The sequence below is a fragment of the Rousettus aegyptiacus genome, unplaced genomic scaffold, assembly GCF_014176215.1.
Source record: "Rousettus aegyptiacus isolate mRouAeg1 unplaced genomic scaffold, mRouAeg1.p scaffold_m13_p_13, whole genome shotgun sequence".
In the NCBI taxonomy this organism is placed as follows: Eukaryota; Metazoa; Chordata; class Mammalia; order Chiroptera; family Pteropodidae; genus Rousettus; species Rousettus aegyptiacus.
The window spans coordinates 42,608,007-42,626,827 of NW_023416288.1; the positions used below are offsets into that span (position 1 = coordinate 42,608,007).

The 18,821-nt window shown below is 43.3% G+C and overlaps 1 protein-coding gene and 2 pseudogenes across 7 annotated transcripts in view; 1 reads left to right on the top strand and 2 right to left on the bottom strand.

Moving 5' to 3' along the window:
- Nucleotides 1-18,821, bottom strand: part of IMMP2L (inner mitochondrial membrane peptidase subunit 2) — a 631,779-nt gene that overhangs the window by 46,638 nt on the left and 566,320 nt on the right. The gene's annotated exons all lie outside the window — the stretch shown is intronic.
- LOC118610930 lies at nt 3,153-3,271 on the bottom strand (annotated as a pseudogene).
- On the top strand, nt 16,651-16,766 carry LOC118611150 (annotated as a pseudogene).

Genomic DNA, 18,821 nt, shown 5'->3' on the forward strand with positions numbered 1-18,821 from the left:
GTGAACTGGATTCTGAAGGATGGGAGATGTCTGCCCCTCACCTCATCCGGGGAAAAGGGACTTCAGCGGGACCTCCTGGGGACCTCAGTTAGTGTCCACTGCAAATGACGGGCATGCTGACTGGTTTTTGACTCATGCTCCAGGAACCCAAATGCCAAGTGACCGGTTGGTCCCACCGATGGCGGAGCGAAGGGGAGACTGCTGGGCTGGGGATTGCCTCATCCCAGAGTGCGCGGGGCCCGACGTGCGAGGTTTTCTCTGGACCAGACGTGAGCGTTTCATAAGAAGGAATCGCACGAGGTCACCTATGGTCACACCCAAGAAAGCCATCTGGATAGGGCCAACGGATCCCCCAAACTGGACGGACCACTGGCTTTCTTTACCAAAACAAGGGTATTTTGCTCCATTAAAACAACTTCAGGGGGGAGAGCACAAAGAACCAATGACAGCATTCACAGAAAGTCAGCTTTAACATCCCAAATCTCGGGAGCAGCAAGGCTAGAGCATGTGGCCAGGTGGGGAAGGGGACAGGAGCCCGAGTGCCCCCTCCCCCACAGCGGGCTCCGGCCTCCAGGGGGCCTGAGCTCGGAACACGAGGACGGACACTCTAAGGAAGCTTGTGATACGAACGATGACATGACCTGCATATTTGAATTATTAAACGGATTCTATGCTTTTGCCCAAAAAGTACTATAGGGCATATATTATTATCCAAGTTTCCAGAAAAGTCACGGTAGCCTGTCTCGACTGGTATCAAGGGGCGAGGGAACCCCTTGCATCAGACTGGATTTAAAGAGACTTAAAGGAAAATCGGCTCTGTGTCTACACTCGACAAACTGTCCTTCGTCGACATCGCAGCTACATGGGTGACAATTTCCGCAGCACACACGTGCGCCTCTGCTCACAATTAAAGGCAGCTCAAGGAGCTGCAGGGTCTGGGCTCTGAGCATGCCTCAGTTTCCTCATCCAGGAAGCAGGGGTAATAACAGTCTGTACCCCACAGGGCTGCTGGGAGGATTAAATGAAGGGATATACAGCATTTCCGCACTCGCTCAGTACCCCGCCTACAGGAAGAGCCCCATAAATGGTATTTGCCATGCTAGTTGTTGTCGTTCTTAATAATACGACTAAAAGGCTCTTTTTGCCTTACCTTACGTGCAGAGAGCCGCCAGCCACCGTAACGGGAAGGCCCCCACTGCTGTGTTTTATCTGGTCACCCGACTACTTCCGATTTGACAGACCCCAACCCTGCCACTGTGGCAACTCCCACCCACCAAGCAGTAAAAGTCTGGCCTCAAAAATGAAAATAAAACCAGTGTTTACCGAGGGCTTGCTCTCCCCACGCGCCCTTTCCTGGGAGGTGGCTGCTCTAACGGTTCCCATTTTATTGAAGGGAAACTAGGACTTTGAAAAGTTAGGGCCCCTGCCCATGGTAACAACCAGCACGTGGTAGGACCGGAAAAAACGGTTGATGCCAACATTTTCCCCAGCTTCTGATCACCGAAAGTCATTGGGTTAGCAAACATTTGTTTCGTTTTGGGGTCAGATATTTAAGATGTTACAAATCATAGAGATTTCACTAAAGACTACCAGCGACTCAAATTAAAGTGATGTAACTTTTAGGGAGAAGCGATCCTTTATTATCTATGTGTTTTTAGAATATATTGAATGCTGTGAAGCAAATCAAACAGATTGCCCTCTAATTTCAAGTGATAGATTTTCATGTTGCAACACGTGCCAAATCAAGTAGTAATTAAACACATATTGCCACTGATGGGTTCACTATTTAATGGGTGTGAACAGAAAGAAGACAGAAATTTAAGTGAATTTAAAATGTAACATCTAACCAAGTGAGCCTTTCTGAGCAGTCATTTTACTTCATACCCTTCTTTTTTTTTTTTTTTTTTTAACTTCTCTTAGCCTCTGGTCCCTGATATCTGAAATGAGGATTTGTGATCAGAACTAAAAAGAAATTACATATGTATATATATATACACATATATATATACATACATGCATAACTTATGTCAATTTATATACATATGTTTATATATTTAAAAACTTTTTATTTGTAAAAGGCTAAAAAAGTTAGCACATGCTTATTATGAGATCTTACTGTATTTTAATATACAGAATAAAAATTTAAATATAAATATTTAGTTGCCCAAGTGTGTATAGTGCTTTACAAAGAGAAGGGTTCAAAAATCTCAGGTAAATACATGCAGATGCTCAGAGGTCCTTACTCTCAGCAGCAACATATCTAGCATTCAGAAATGAGGTGGAAAATGACCACAAACGTTTTCCAGGAGGATAATGAACGCCGCCTGGAGCCTCTGTAGTTTCTGGGGGACACAGAGCGGGAGCTCACAGAGACACACGATGCACGCGGAGGTCCCGAATCTGGAAAACTTACTGTTTTCATAGCCCCCCCACTCCCACCAAGTGCATGGGCAAACATACAAACACTACCGTGAAAAGTGACATTAAAAATAACGCCCTGCGATAATTAGATGACGAATTCCCAACACGCTCAAATATTACGGTGTTTACGTCACGTGTGTGAGATCCAGTAATCTGCTTTCTCATCTGACACCGGATAACAGAGCCACCGCTAATTATATGTCACTTAGTCATCATTCCAATGTTATGAAGTACCCACTACGTGCCAGGTACTGACTTGGGAGATAGATTTAAAAGTGGCCCCCTGGAGGCGTTTTTAGACGAGTCAGGGACTCGTGCAATTAGAGGCACTAAGGAAAGCGTTGTGAGGTTTGCTGGGAGTGAGGAAGCTGTAGCAGCTACGGGAGCACACGAGAGGGGCTCCTCGGAAGAGTCCCCCATGTGCAGTGAGGTTCCAGATGGTCCTTAGGGGCGTGGGGCACCGCGCTGGAAGGACGTGTACGATGGTGACACTCGGGGGCTGGACAGCATGGAGGGCTAAGTGACCCGGGAGAGTGCAAGTGGGCAGAGAGGCAGAGGTACCCAGGGACAGACCACAAAAAGCCTCAGACACTATGAGCCCTTGGGATAAAGTTTAAGAGTTATAATACTGAATAAAAAATATTTCCCTGTATGTTGAGCATATTCACTTATTTCCCGCTATTATTATCAAAAATAGCAAGTTGCTTTTATTTTATCTGTTTAGTTTTTATTGCCTACAGCACCTGGTCTTCCTCGGTGGTCTCCCATCCAAGTACTAACCAGGCCCAACCCTGCTTAGCTTCCAAGATTGGACAGGATGGGGCTTGTTCAAGGTGGCATGGCTGTAGACCTGCTAGTTGCTTTTAAAGAAGCTTCAACATTTAACCAAAAAAGGAAGCGCGCCAAGGCCTGAAAGAAGACACTCTAAATACTTTTCTAATTAACAATAAAAGGACCGTGAGAACGGCCTCTCCCTACTTCCGGCGACGCACATCATGGCTGGAGAGCTCGGCACGTGGTCCCGAACTCACCGCCTCGGAGGAAGTGGAGGCAGAGAGCAGGAAGGAGACTCCTCCTTTGATGCTGCTTTGATAAGGGTTTTACATTCTGTCCCTGAGCATCAGGAGCTCATGGGAAGATGAATGTCCCCTGACTTTTAGGAACACGTCCACAGTTTCACGTTCACTGGATACTCCTTGCCTAACAAATGACCCACGCGCCTGCTTTGAGAACTGCTACATGGAGAGAGGATGCATGCTCACGCACGATGGACTCCAACTCCTTCGATGCCTTATCAGTTAAGACTGGATTTGGCTGTAGGAAATAGAGACCTCCCCACAAAACAGTGGTTTAAATAAGATACAAGTTATAGTTATGTGGTCCAGTGCCAGTATGACAGCGGTGCTGGGGTATCAGGACTAGTCTCCTTCTATCTTAACTTTGTACCTTGGTGATTGCCGTTCTACCATAGTCACCTCATAGTCCGAACTAGCTGCCAAAGCACCAGCCACCACATCTGCAGTTTAAGACGTAAGATAGGAGAAGAAGGTGAGGAATGGCATGCCTTCTCCCTTTCAAGGCACCCTCTGGGGAGTTTTACTTAAATTTTACTGGCCAAATTTTCGTCATGAGACTCCACCTAACTGCAAAGAGAGGTCAAGGCCAGGGAGTGCAATTTTTTAGATTGTTGTCAAGCTTCCCAGTTACTGAAAAAGTAAGAAAGAAGGAAGAAGGGAAAGGAGGAAAGAAGGGAGGGAGGGAAGAATGCAGAATGACAGGTTTTGGGAAGGAAGTTCTCGATCTCTGCCATAAGCACACACTCATGAGTTTAAAAATGGGAGCACGTCACCCTAACATATGACTGTTTGTTTATAAACTGCATACATACTCTATTAGTCTATTCTTTTATGCAAGTTATGAAATATGGCCAAATAATTTTGTTAAGTAATACAATATAACAAAAAATTGCCTGTATTGTCCTTCGAACCTCATGGGATTGTGACGTATACATCGCTTTAAAGACCGCTGCTCTAGGAGCTGTCAGTAAAATCCCTTAGGTTCTACTTCTTCTGACCGGCAGGAAATAGTCACAGAATCGGGAAAGTCTGCATGGATGCGAGTTATGCCCTATTTTACCAAGGAAAAGTCTGTGTCCACGGAGAAAAGTTTCGGCTCAGGCAGCTGGGCTAATTCTGAGCACTGGGGACACTAGACGTGGCCGCAGAGCCAGAAGGCTTAGGATCGGCGTTACAGAACAAAACACCCTGGAAAGTAAAAACGATGCCAATTATCAGGTGCTACTACATACAGACTTTGAGGTTATTTTGGTTTATTTCCTCTAAATGGGGATTTCCTAAAAATATAGTTTTAACGATGTTTCTGAAACTTATAATGGTGGTTCTGTATTCAAAAGCCTTACAAATGTTTATACTTCATGAGTAAATTAAGAATTCATCCTAGGGAAAGAATCTGAGATATGGTGGTATATGTTGTAAATAAATTTATAAATAAAGGTATTCACTGTAAAATAATTTTAAAATACCATATAATTATTAGTAACAGCTTATAGATCCAAATTTAGGCAAAAATGGTTAAGTAAATTACGATATGGTTATACAGTGAAACATTAAACAACTACTAAAAATAATACTTTCGAAGACTATTTTATGACATGAAAAAATGCCCATGATATAATAAATTAATATATTAACAATTAATAAATTAATTCACACACACGGCTTTTTCTGCTCTTTCACGCTCAGGCACACACATGTTCCTAGATTGCACAGGAAAAAGTTGAAAAGGAAGCACTCCCAAATTTCACTACTGTCTAGGGAGTTACATCAGTGATGGTTTGTATTATTTTTATAGTTTTATGTAGTTCCCAAATTTCCTAGCATGAATGTGTTACATCCATATACAAAAAAATGTTGGGCATCCACTGTGATTGAAAAATTTTAAAAAACAGTTCCATAATCAGAACTCTGTGTTATTGGAAATCAATCTTATTGAAAGTTATCTTGACAGAAAATAGAAGTAGGTGACTTTTCAAAGTTAATAAACACTAAAAGATGTCTATAGGTTTATAGTGCTAGGAAGGAGAGAAACGCATGGTCCCTGGGTCGGGGGCAGGGCATTCTGAAGGACATCCAGATGCTCAGTTTTATTCATGTGACAGGAAACGTCTCATTATAATTTAGGTTAGTAATTATTCATAGTCTAGTAACTACAAGTTATCAAATAATGCATTTGAATCCAATATCTGCAAATCATCTATATTAGAGAGAACTTCCTGTGTTAAACAAAAGTTAAACAAAGTAAGGTATGCTACACATATAAACCATTATATTAAACAACTACCGTTATATTCAACTTCAGATCAGAGCAAACCTCTGGCAGCTTGTTCAACTCCCAAAAGGCAATAGTTTTCCTTAGAAAAGCCGCCAAGACCAAACTACAACAGTATAATATAAAACTTTCCAATAGGCCAACACTATAAGGATTAGCTGGTTTAAGTTTTCCAAGTGCAAATTCCATCTGAAATGATATTGCCAAAAATCTCTGTTGTCTAACGGATTTTTTTTTTTTTTTAACATCTACAAAGAGAGTGTACAGTTATAGCTTCTCCTCACTGATCTGGGGCCTTCGGAAACATCAATACACGCGGTACCTAAGAACCAGCGGTGAGAGATTTTTTTTGTCAATACAAAGCAAGGTGACTGCATTATAGGAAGACTCGGTACTGTTTATTTCTCTTCTTAAAGGGATTGTTCAAGGGCAAATTCTAAAAGAATGATCCACAGGAGCACTGCAGCCCGTGCGAAAAAGGCGACTTTGTAAAAACTCGGAATCTCTATTGAGATATTTTTGGATCATATATTCTGGATATATTTGCAAACAGAGGCAAAGTGCGTATTTAAAATGATATATAATTTGCCTGTTTATATATTTTTAACTAAATGAACTTCTTCTTTTACAGCAATGGAGAGGAACATAAATACCAAGAAAATAATAAATCAATGGTAATTACAGTGATTCACTCCGGAAAATTTAAGATAACAAATAAGAAAAACTTGCAACAACTAAATGCTAGCCAAATTTTAATGTAATTTTATGTGGGCCTTACCCATGCTGGACACTGTGCTGGGTGCTGAGATTATTACTGCTTCCTAAATACCGTCCTCTCTCTACACAGCAAATTAATAATGGGGAATAGGGCCAGTCCAGGGTGAGGCCACTAAGGCATTTATTTATCATGGGCACCAATTAAGGGGGAGCACGAAAAAATCCCTCATTAATCAAGATAAATAACATTTTAATAAAATATTTCAAAAATAAAACTAATGCAGATTTTAATATAGACAAGATTTGTCAGAAAACTATCAAATATGACTTTGTTCTAGGGAAAATGATCAAAACAAAATTCAAGTTAAAAATGTTTGTAGGTATAAACTTTCAGTTCTAAAATATATCATGGGTGTGTAATGTACAGTATGGTGACTACAATTGATAATATTGTTTTGCATATCTGAAAGTTAATAAGAGAGTACATCTTAACGGTTCTCATTATAAGAAAAAAATTTGTATCTATGTATGGTGATGGAAATTAACTAGACCTATTGTAATAATTTCTCAACATATACAAATATCGAATCATTATGTATATGACTGAAACTAATACAATATTATATGTCAATTTTACCTCAATCTACAAAAATGTGATTTGTGGAATGTCTTTGTTTTTAATATTTTAGGATCTTTACGAAATTTTTGCTTGAGAACATCAGGATAAAACACCATCTAGGGTAGTTTCACTTTGTCCCTCGCAAAAAGACTGAAAGTGTAGCGGTCAGCACGTCTGCTTTACACACGGAAGGTCCTGGGTTCGCGCCCCAGTGGAGCCACAGTCCATGGTCTATGGCCATGCCACCCTGAACAAACCCGAAGTCTGAGCTCAAAAGCTAAGCAGAGTCAGACCTGGTTAGTACTTGGATGGGAGACCACCTAGGACGACCAGGTGCTCTAATAAAAACAAACAAAACAAAACAAAACAAAAGAGTCCGAATGGAAATCATGGCTCTTCATAGAAAAAGCCATCCTGGAAAAACAACGCATTGGTATTTACAAAGCAAATCTCAGTATATGATAGATGGCTGAAACAGGAAAACATTTAAAAAACCATTATGATGCTCCTTTAGAAACATGTATTTACTATTGGGCTAACATCTTTTTTTTTTTTTTTTTTCACTGTCTAGACATTTCAACTTGTTTCTACAAGGCTTTTACAAACAATCTTTTCCAAAGCCAACATTCAAGCAATTCTCAGCAGCCTGGAGGAAAAAAGATGAAACATCCACAAGAAACGAAAGCAAGAGCATTGAAGGGAGAAGAAGAAGAGCCCTGATAACCAGTCCAAGCACCAGGAAACGTTCTTTGGAATACTGAAACGAGATCCCGCCGCAACACGATGCAGTAAGAACCTCGCAGCTGTGACACGCCGAATTCATAACCAGGAAACGCTGATCGTTAATGAACTTAAAGCCTAGTTTGTTTAAACCTGTGCTATATTCTAGTTACTTACAAATTAATAATTCAGGGAATACATGTAACATTAAAATAGGAACGGTTTTAAATTTTTAAGGAGCACATTAACACCATTTAAAAATCAATGAATAGATGAATATGACTTTAGATTATTTGTATCTCCCCCCATCCCCCCCCCCCGCCCCCAAAATGATAACTTCAGAGAGGCGGTATTTCACTCTAGAGTCTCGTCTGGTAAAGTCTCATCCACTTGGTGGGAGATTGTAGAAACCGTTGATTCCTAAAGTCCCACATTAAATCTATTCAATCAATATCTCTAGAGTTAGAACCCCAGAAACCGTATTTTTAAGAAGGACGCCTGGCAATGCTTATATGTCCAAGTTTGAGAACCACTGCTGAGTATAGAGGGTTTTTTTTTTTAATTCGAATTTTTAAAATCAGGCATGACAGAACTAGATCAGGGGATAGATTCTGAAGTTCAGTGCTACAGAAATGGTCACTCACAAAGCATTTCTAGTAAACACACTCTCTTCCCCTGATTCGGTCGAACTCAGGCTGACTGATGGTAATTACAACGGCTTGTGTAGGGCTTATGGTTGCCTATTACTGCAGGGGGAAAAAACCCCCAAAAAACAAAAAACTAAGAGGTGTATCCTGATGTCTCATCGTCTTGGTCCTAGAACGTCAAGGCGGAAACCTCCACACTGCGAAGGGATGTGGGGAGAGACGAAACTAAGAAGAGGCCGGGGTGGGACGACAGAAGGGAATCAGACATCGTAGATTATAGAATGCTGACGCTAGAGTGCAGCGGAGGGAACGAATAAATAAAACCCCTCGTGTTACCAATGAGAGCGTAAAAGCAGGAAGAGGTCAAGCGAACTGCCAGGTCCCTTAAAAGCTCTCACGGATCACCAAGGTAGCGCTGTTTATTATGGTTTCCATGGAGCTTCTTCGATCCGTGATGGAACACACCAGCTTTTCCTCTATGGGAAATGCTTGATTGGGCTTGGGGATGTTGATGGTAAAAGGAATGGAAGAAAAGATGCCAAATATTCCCTAAATCATTACCATCCATTACAGGCACTCTTTAAATCTCCAGTGCTTCTAACGCAAAGCAAATAGTCTAGGTAAGGGGTTCACTTAGCTTTCAGACCACCTACTCAAAACAAAAGACTCTACTCAGAAAGGTCTCAGCTGATAGGAAAGGGGACAGGGGAGTGTGCGCAACCCACGGAGGCCTCTCTGATCAGAACGCTTCTTTTCGCCTGCTAATTCGTGACCAAGAAGCTGAGATTCAGTGTGTTCTCATCGCTGACCGCTGGAAAGGGGCACAAGCCAGCTGACTTTTACCTCTCATGACGAAATCCCAAACCATGTTACGTGGAATTATAGAAAGGAGCCCGCGTCGCAGTGAAATGATGAATCCTAAACTATCAGAGCAACATCAAGACACCACGATTTTCTAAGAACCGCACACAGGAACCGCCACCCGTTATGAACGACGGGCCTTAAATGGGCATCACACTGGCACGTACCAAGGACACGTGATAGCGTGTCATGACTGGTTTTTCCAAGGAAACCAGCTGTAGAGGTGAGAGGCTCCTGTGTGAAAGTGTGTGTGTGTGTGTGTGTGTGTGTGTGTGCGCACGCGTGTGTGTAGGTAGGTAGGTAGGTAGGTAGTAAAAGAGAAAAGAGAGACGAAATAGTATTAGAACACAGGAAACAGAAGAAAATTGTGTCTGAATCTCACTATAATGAACTGTTCTTACTTATAGCCAGGAGATCTTGAGTCACTTTACAAAGAATGTGGATGGAAAAATGGAGGCCCAGCTCTCTTTTACTTCCTGTTGAAAAGGTTTCAGGGTGCCACTCAAGTTTCCCAGTAGACCAATCTTGAATTTCTTTTTACAAAATTTGGTACATAGAATAAAAGCACCATTACATGCGTTTCAGTATCAAGGAAATTCTCCTGGCTAGCATTTTTCCAGTCCTCTCTCCAAATTTACACATCCCCCCAGCAAATAATGTATCTCTTTTTGAAGCCTATTTCTAACAATGGGGTCAAAGAGTAAAAAGTATCGACATTCAATTCATAGCACTCAACAAGATAAATAATGTAATGATTTCCAGTTATTTTTCTATATTTTATTTTAAATAATCATATTCCAGTTAATGTAATAAGTGAATATTGATGCTGCTCCAAGATAAATAAAACCTTATTTCAGAGATGACTAGGGTTACCGGGTTGTTTTGGGTCAAAAAGTCCAGATTTAAAAACCTGTAGATTTTTCTGTCTAGGAACTGTACTCCTTTGTAGGAATCTGTCAGCTTTACCCTTCAGCTATCTCTACCCAAAGTCATATCTGTTCTGGATTAAATAACAGTCTTCTTTTCTTCTGCTTTTCTATAGACATAGAAATAGTTTATAGAAAGTTAAAAAGTTATTTTTGGGTCCAGTGAAGTTAACTTGGATTTTGAATTTTAGAAATTCAATTTAGAATTGTTTAAGTGTACACGTTTGCTTACTGCTTAGTATAAAGTTAATAATATTTGAGCTCATAAAATAATATATTATAAAAACCAATATGTAAAAGGAAATTTTCATGGTACCATAACATATTTGCAATAAGAGCCTTTTGCTAGTAATTGGAAGTTCCAGCTCCACTTTACGGTTTAATCACCCACAAAACTGTTTATTGACTTATATATTCCCCCAACAAGAACATTATCCTTTTAATGTGTCCCTCGGAAAACCAAGCAAAATGGTGTAGTTACCACGCATGCTCTTTTTAACGTTAGAACCACATTGTACTCTATCAGGCTCTGATAATGCATTCTAAAATTAGTATATATTTATTTGAATCAAAAGGGGTTATTGTTTGATACAGAATTACACAGGTATGGGGTCTAGGACATAAAAAATAATTGCAACATAAATTATGTGTCTAAAATACTAACTTTTAAATAAATAAGGTTAATATTCAGTGTAGACTATACAACTATAACTTTTTCAAAATTCTTGAAATACTTTGTTCAATAAATGTGATTATTGTGTACCTCTGTATATCCCTTTAGAGAGGTACATTTAGTTTTCTCTCTAAAGCTTTTAAATAAGCGTAACAATTATAAGCTACTATCTTTTTATTTTAAGGGTAATGTTCTCACAATAATTAGGAAAACATAAAGCTAGCTTCCTTTAGTACTTACTGGACAAAAATAATTAAAGTAAAATAGGTTAGTTCAGAATATTGTTTAAAAGACTTTGGAACTTAAGTACTTCAAATTATGTATAGTTCTAGAAATGTGGCTTAAATTTATGAACATATATGAATATTGTGTAACAGCTCCAATCTAAATCCGGACATCTAATTTATTGAGCACTTACTATGTGGCAGTCACTGGGCTAGGCATGGGGATACAAGGATAAAAAGATGTCTCTTCTCCAAGGGAGCTTGGAGGCCAGTGGAGAGCAAGAGAGCTCACTGGATTATCACGAAGTGCTCTGCGAGGCTATGGAAGAGTTGGTACCACGTGCTCCCAGAGGCTACAGCAGTGTCATTGCAAGGCCCGGTGGGAACCGAGGGGAGGGAGGTGGGTTTAGACGTGAATCAGAAGATTGTTGGGTTGACAAGACTGGGGAAAGCCTTCCCTAGGTGCTAAGGCAGAGGGAGGCACTAGAGGTCATGGAAAAGATGTGGCTGAATGAGTGTGAGTCTCGTGGAAGTGTTATAAACTGACAAGGCAGAGAGGGAGATAATTCCTTGAAGGATTTCGCTTGGCATCTGAAGGAGGCCAGGTTTTATGCTAGAGGTGAAGAGACGCCACGGAACAAACTTTACATAAAAGACACGGTCAGATTTCGTATGTGAGAGGACCGCGTGGGCAGCAGCATCAGAACGACAGATTTAACAGCACCATTAAAGGCAAGAAGAAGACCTAGAGACGAGCATCAAAATGAATCAGGGCAACAGATGTGGAGAGGAGAGAGCGCACTCAGATATATTTAGGAGATGAAAAATAAGAGGCTGGGGACCAATCCAAAGTGGATGAGGAAGAGGGAGCAGTCACCAGCGACCCCTAGGTTTCTGGCGCGGTTCCCAGGGGATGAAGGCACCATCCTGGAGACCGAGGAGGAAGAGTAGGCTGGTGGCTGGAGGCGAAGGAGGAAGGTGCAGCCGCCTCCCTCCTGAGGGGGTCTGACATGCCTGCGAGATGCACAGGGAATGCTCTGCAGCACGCAGAGTGCAGCCCGGGGGAAGAGGCGCAGGCGGGAAGCAGTGCTGGTGCCTCGCGGGCTGAAAGCGCCGCTTCCACGCCAGGCCTGCAGGTGCGTGGGCCGCACAGCGCGAAGGCCACGCGTGGAACTCTGGGAAACGATCGTTATGCGATGGCCGACCGCAAAGAGCGTTAGCTCCGTTCACATGGAGGACGTCAGCTTTAGAACTTAGAAATCACATCTGTGCATGCATTTCTTTCCTAAAAGCCAACTGTTAATTTAATTTAGAGGTCGTGTTTTTTTTATTACTTTGTCTGTATAAGAAATTATTATGATAGATGATCTTAAAACTGAGAATTAAAAAAATTACCCCTCCCTATGGGAGATAATGGCCTGCAGTCGGCTTTGAGTTCTAGCTAAAGAAGAGAGGGCTGCGGACAGGGAGGCAGCTAATTCAAAGAGAGCTCAATGCCTTTGTTCGTCCATTATTCAGGAGAACGGTTCATTCATTTACATTGCGTTTATTTACACATATTTACTGCATTTACTAGGTGCCGGGGAGTGTTTGAGGCATTGCAGACAATATGCAGCAAGAGACACTAAGATTTTTGCCCCAGGGAGCAGAAATTTGAGTTGGGCGGAGGGATAATAAACTAAATAAATTATGCGGCATGTGAGATTGAGGCAGGTGTAATGGAGGAAAGGAAAGCAGGGTCAGGGAGCAGGGAACTGAGCGTGGGGCGAGGGTGGGGATCACGCCGGCTCTGTGGGTGCGCGGCCTGTGCGGCGGCAGAGAGCCCGCGTGGAAGGGCTCGTGCCGGCTGCAACGCTCCGCTGCCGCCGTCCTGAATTTAATGCGTTAACAAGTGGATCCTCAGTGATGGAATTGGCCCTGGTTATAACTCTCCGTAGGACGGACGAGCTCGCCAGACACACTCCCCACCATTCTCTGAACCCTTCTGTCCTGGGGGGGTGGCCATGTAGACTGTCAGTGACCTCCTCTGCCCTCTGGCTTCAGATCTGGTCCCAATGGCGGGGAGCCCAGTGGGGAATGGGAGAGGTGGCCGCTCCCCTCGGGCGCCCACGCCCGCCCTCCTCTCTGGATCTCAGCTACAGCTGCTTCCACTCCTTGTCCGCCTAAGGCCCGTCCGAGGCCGGCTTCCCCAGGCCTGGCACGCACACGGGCCTCCTGACGTCTGCACTCCCTGCCCGGACGTTTGTTAAGCCTTTCGGAAATTTTCCTCATCCAAGTATGTAATCTGTCGCTCTGCTACTTTGACTGAAAGGACCTCACTAATAATGACACGTGAGCAGGTTTGTGAAAGAGGCGAGGGGAAGCCATGCAGCCCTCGGGAGGAAGAAAATTCCAGGCGCTGGACATAGCCAGGGTCTACGGTAGGGGCTTGAGTCACACAGAGTCCACAAACCCCCATCCCTGGCACCGCCCCGGTCTGCTGCCTGTCACCGTGAGTGGGGTCTGAGTGGACCACAGCCACACCCATCCATGCGCGTATGCTCTACGGCCATTTCCGTGCTACAATGTCAGTTCAGTTCAGCAGTTGTGACAGAAACCATCCACCCACAAAGTCGAAGCCACGTACTGTCCTTTCCTTTACGGAAAAAGTATGCTAACCCTGAATCAGGGGAACGGGAAGGGGGACGGGGAGGGGCTGGCGAGACGTGCTCAGGCGGGTGCAGTGTGATGGCCGAGCCAGCATGACCTGCCAGCGGATCGACAGATCGATGGATCGGAGGGAGGACGTGCGAGAGACACTGGGTCGCCGTCCCCTACACGAGCAGCCGGAAGGGTAAAGCTGCCGCGACGGACTGGGGAAGCTGGGGCGGGGGGGATGGGGACGCGGGGCTGGAGTGGGGGGCGCAGCTCGTGAGCTCAGTTTCTGATGTTATGGGCTTTAAATTTGGATGAAACATCCAAGTAGTTAGAGATAGCAGGACACTGTGTTACCACGGGAGCCAGGGAGGAATGCGTTTCAAGGGAGGAAGTGGGGAGGGCGGGTCTGCTGTGTCGGTGGAGCTGAAAGTCACTAAGAGGGTGAAAAACGGACCACTGAGGCCAGCAACCCGGGCCACCGACGACCTTCACGAGGACAGCTCTGGGCACTGGCACGGGAGAAAGCCTGGCGGCGGTGGGCAGGACAGAGAACAGGGGAGGGGAATACACGGCATGAGGGCAGGTAACTCTCTAAAAGAGTGTGGCAGCGAAGAAACGGGAGGCTGTCGGAGGCAGAGGCCGAGCAGAGTTTCGTCGTCGTCGTCGTTTGTTTGTATGTTTTAATGATAGAATAAAAACAGCATGTTAGCCATTAGCGGTTAGGAAACATCACATAGACAGGGAAATATTGATGCAAGAGAGAGGATGAGAATTACTGGAGTGACGTCCTCGAGGGTGAAAGGGGATGGGCTCTAATAAGTGAGTAGCAGCCTCAGCCACCAGCGGGAGAGTTCTCGGGGCATGTGACACTGAGCTATTTAGTAAATAATGAATCGATCCTATTGACTTTCAGTCTCCCTACAATAAAACCTCCTAATACTTTGTGAACAGTCAGGACATCAGTATAGGATCGAGATCTTGAAGTTCAACCCACTGTCTGTCACGGAGGAGCGTCCAGACCCCTAAACGAGACAACCGACCTTCCTATGACTGCGTTTGCCTGTGGCTATGAGATACGGCACCTGCTGGTGATTGTAGTGCCTGGCGAATTAGTAAGTCACGTAAGGGAGCCCTCCCAGGCACCGGATCTTTCTGACATGTGCTGCTATAGTGCTCCAAACAAAAAAAAAATAACAAAATGAAAGATATTTGTAGGCTTACATGTCTACCCAGCAACAGCCCTGTGGAGGTCTTTTCATGGTGCATTTTTCCTATTTTGTAGATCTTAAATTTCCTCCAAATGAAAGACATTTACTTGCTGTGTCTTAGCACTCTCTATAATTAAGTTTCATTTCTGAGAAGACTTATCGTTTACATAAACAACACACATTTAATCTTCTAGCTGCCATTATTTCTACAAGAATCTTGCATATTAAGCTTGGCAACAGATTCTAAAGATGCTCTGTTCATCCTTGGAGACACAGCTCAAAAATCACTACACTGGGAGGCATTCCTGGGTCTCCCTGGGGAGGATGTCCCTCTGTGTCCCCATCATACTCTGTTCATTCCTGTGCTATGACACTGATCAGCCTGCCTCTTCTACCAGACAAGAAACACTTCATGTTATTCTCCCAAGTCCTTGGTGAGTTGCACAAAATAGATATGTGATTACTATTTGCTGAATGGATTAATTTAAACATATAAATTTTGGAATGGAGGCTGATCAAATAAACTGGCATGAGCTATAAGGAAAGGCATGGAGCGAACGGGCTATAAGATAGAAGGTCGACACGTGCTCATGAGGAAGGGAGGCCCGCAGTGTACAGACTTATCAATTCCGAGTATTTTATGAAAAGATCTAGTTTCCAAGGATTCCTTTTGTAAGCAGAGTCAGGGAACATTTTCTCGACTGGGCTTTTCAGTATCAAAAACCGGATTCTGCGCTGTTCTGCTTCCTCTCTTGGTGACACGTATGTTAGACGTGGGGGTTTACGTGTCTTCTTAAGAAAGAACACAAACGCCCTTGACCTCCTCTTGTTTTAGGGAAATGTCGACTGCAACGAACTATGGAAGCCACAGTGTTCATACGTTTAAATAGGCAAGCATGCACGTGGCCTGAGTTCGCATTATTTCGGTTTAAGCTTCCTGGCAGAAGTAAAGTTGCTTATCACTATTATATTCACTCTTCCCTAGCCCAGTTACACTCTTTCTCCTGCTGTGAGATCTTTGTCTTGGAATTCTTTATTAAGCTTTTTAATAGACAATCTGCCTCAGTATTTTCTGAGAATACAAAAAAAAAAAATAGCTTCTTTTTCCACAATGGCAGTTAAGCCTCCCATTTAATATGAAATCAAGTGAAGACATCTGCGCTTTGTCATCAAAAAAGAACACAGTTTTATTTTTCTAATCATTATCTACTTTATCTCAGCCTTGGGTTAAGAATTCACTTGCCTTTGTGCTACCTTGAAAATTCAATCTTAATTCCCCACGTCCAGGCCTGAGAATCATTCCCTTTCTGCTAGGATTTAACTATATCTGCCTCAGAGGAGTTATTTATATCCCATATTGGACCACCCTTTATTTTAAGTATAAACTGGAAACTCTTTTTTTCTAATAAAGTGGGATACAGATTATGCCATTTGTCTTCGGGCAACCGCAATAATTCAGTGGTCAAAGAGATGCTTCAGAGCTGTGACAGGCTCCGGAGCCAATGTTTCCCGGGGTCAGTGGCTCATGTATGTACACACATTGACGTCCAGGAATGAAAAGCTCATGCCGGCCACCACATAGCAGTTAGCATGTCTGCTTTACATGCAGAAGGTCTTGGGTTCATGCCCCAGTGGAGCCATGGTCCATGGTCTATGGCCATGCCACCCTGAACAAGCCCAATGTCTGAGCTCGGAAGCTAAGCAGGGTTGGGCTGGGTTAGTACTTGGATGGGAGACCACCTAGGAAGCCCAAGTGCTGCAGGCTTAAATTATAAAAAAATGAAAAAATTAAAAAAAAAAAAAAAGAAACAGTTTTATTGTCCGCAACTCCCGGGGGCAACTGCCCGGAAGAACGAAGTGCCTAGAAGACACCGGCCCGCCGAGAAAGGGGAGGAAAGAAAGTGCTGGTTTTGTTTTCCTCCAAACACACCACAAAATTGGATTGTTGCGCATGCTTTATTTATGTATTTTTTTTCCTATGGTATATTCACCTGAAAATCTCTTGTAGCACTTCAAAACCCAGAAAATCTCAAAAGGTTTGTGGACTGTGGTAGCAGCTCTGATCAAAGACTCATTCCTTACAGTAGATGGAGGACCACCCCCGACCCCCTGCTTCCCCAAATCCCGCAGATAACAATTACATCAGCACCATGCGGGCATCATGCAGACCCCACAGAAAATTAGGACCCAAAAAGCCACAGGAACCGCACGTAAGTCAAACTAGATTTCTAAGTTCCATAAACAAGCCTTCCGGGGTGGAGAAAAACAGAGAGAACGAATATTGCAAGGCAAAAATGGCGAGGAAAGGCAATGGGTTCAGGGTACTTGCTGCCAGATACAGGACCTGCTGGCTGGTGAGGGAGAAGGGCAGCTGTGGGTTGTGTCACAGTCGCTGTCTCCCTGGACAGTGAGGACTCCACGGCAGCCCAGCATTCAGCCACCCAAACCGTGAACTTCTAGTCTCTGGAGCCGCCTCTCACACGATGGTGTTCCACACGGGTCTAAGTGCTTTGTCAGTCCATGGAACACTAACACTCCACCAGCGAAACAACGGACAGCTTAACACCAATCACCACATCTGGAGAATCGACGTGAAGGGAAAAAAAATAAAGCCATGCCTCTTTGGCCACCTCACATCGAGGCTGCTGACGAAAGAGAGAATGAAGCGTGCAAAGGATCGGCGACGTTATTTCCACGACAGAACACCCTTCAATTCCTCCCCTGGACTGAGATCTATTGCTGGTGTAGAGTTAGAGCCTTCCTCACTGGTTATACAACATCAAGAAAAAACACACCGGAGTCCTTTCCAATAAGCTCCAAAATGCGACAGTCTACAGGAATTCTACAATGCCAGGAAAGTTCAAGTAGATGTGTTTCCATCAAGTACCTCTCAAGAGACGTTAAGTTTGCATAAAAATATTTATCAGATGCTTACTCTAGGCAGGAAACTTACTGTACGTAAAGGGGAACCTAATTTACGTGTACTGTCTAATGTACATCACGGATACCTTAGGAGGTGAGTATGCTAATGAATCCGATTCCACAGATGAGGACCCTAAGGCTTAAAGAGTCTAAACAGACACTTAGTTGTGGATTGGAAGCCTTAGCTCTTGATCTTTAATTCCATGCTGACTAAAAGTCAAAATCTGTTCGTCTCTGACACCTAGTGTCACAATGACCATGGTTAGGATTCTGTAACATATCTCCAGTGTTCTGTTTGTGCCAAAGCTAAATACTGCCAACACAGCCCTTCTGGCCACCATGGGTCCACATCCCAACATGCCCTTGAACTTCTATCTAGGCCGAGTTCCTGTTCACGGAGAATGCTTCCAATTCTTCCTCCAATGAAGTCACTGTCCTTTACCTTCCAAAGAATCGTGGAAGTATTTAAGGTGTTTACAAATATTTAACTGTGACTCATTTTACTTGCCTTCTAATGTATTTCTGCTTTATTTCTCATAAAAGTTGTAAAAAAATAATAACTTTATGGAATTTTTTATCAGGAAAAGAGACTTTTGGTAAACATACCACATACTGCTTTGAAGTTCGATAAAATATACAAAATACATGTGAGCTGTAGTACAAGTAAACTATAAGTTGCTGTAATTGTGGGTCCACAAAAACTTTAGCCCTTGATTACTCAATCTATATAAGAAATAAAGGTTACCGACCTCATGGTGAGATCATTCCTGGTTGCAAAGGGCATTCTGTGTGGGATAGAGACCTTCATCTGAACGGCTCTTCACATTGCCTCAACATCAACTTCCTTCCAGACCTGTGTTAGTGTCAAAGTTACCTTCATTCGCTAAGTCACCTTTGT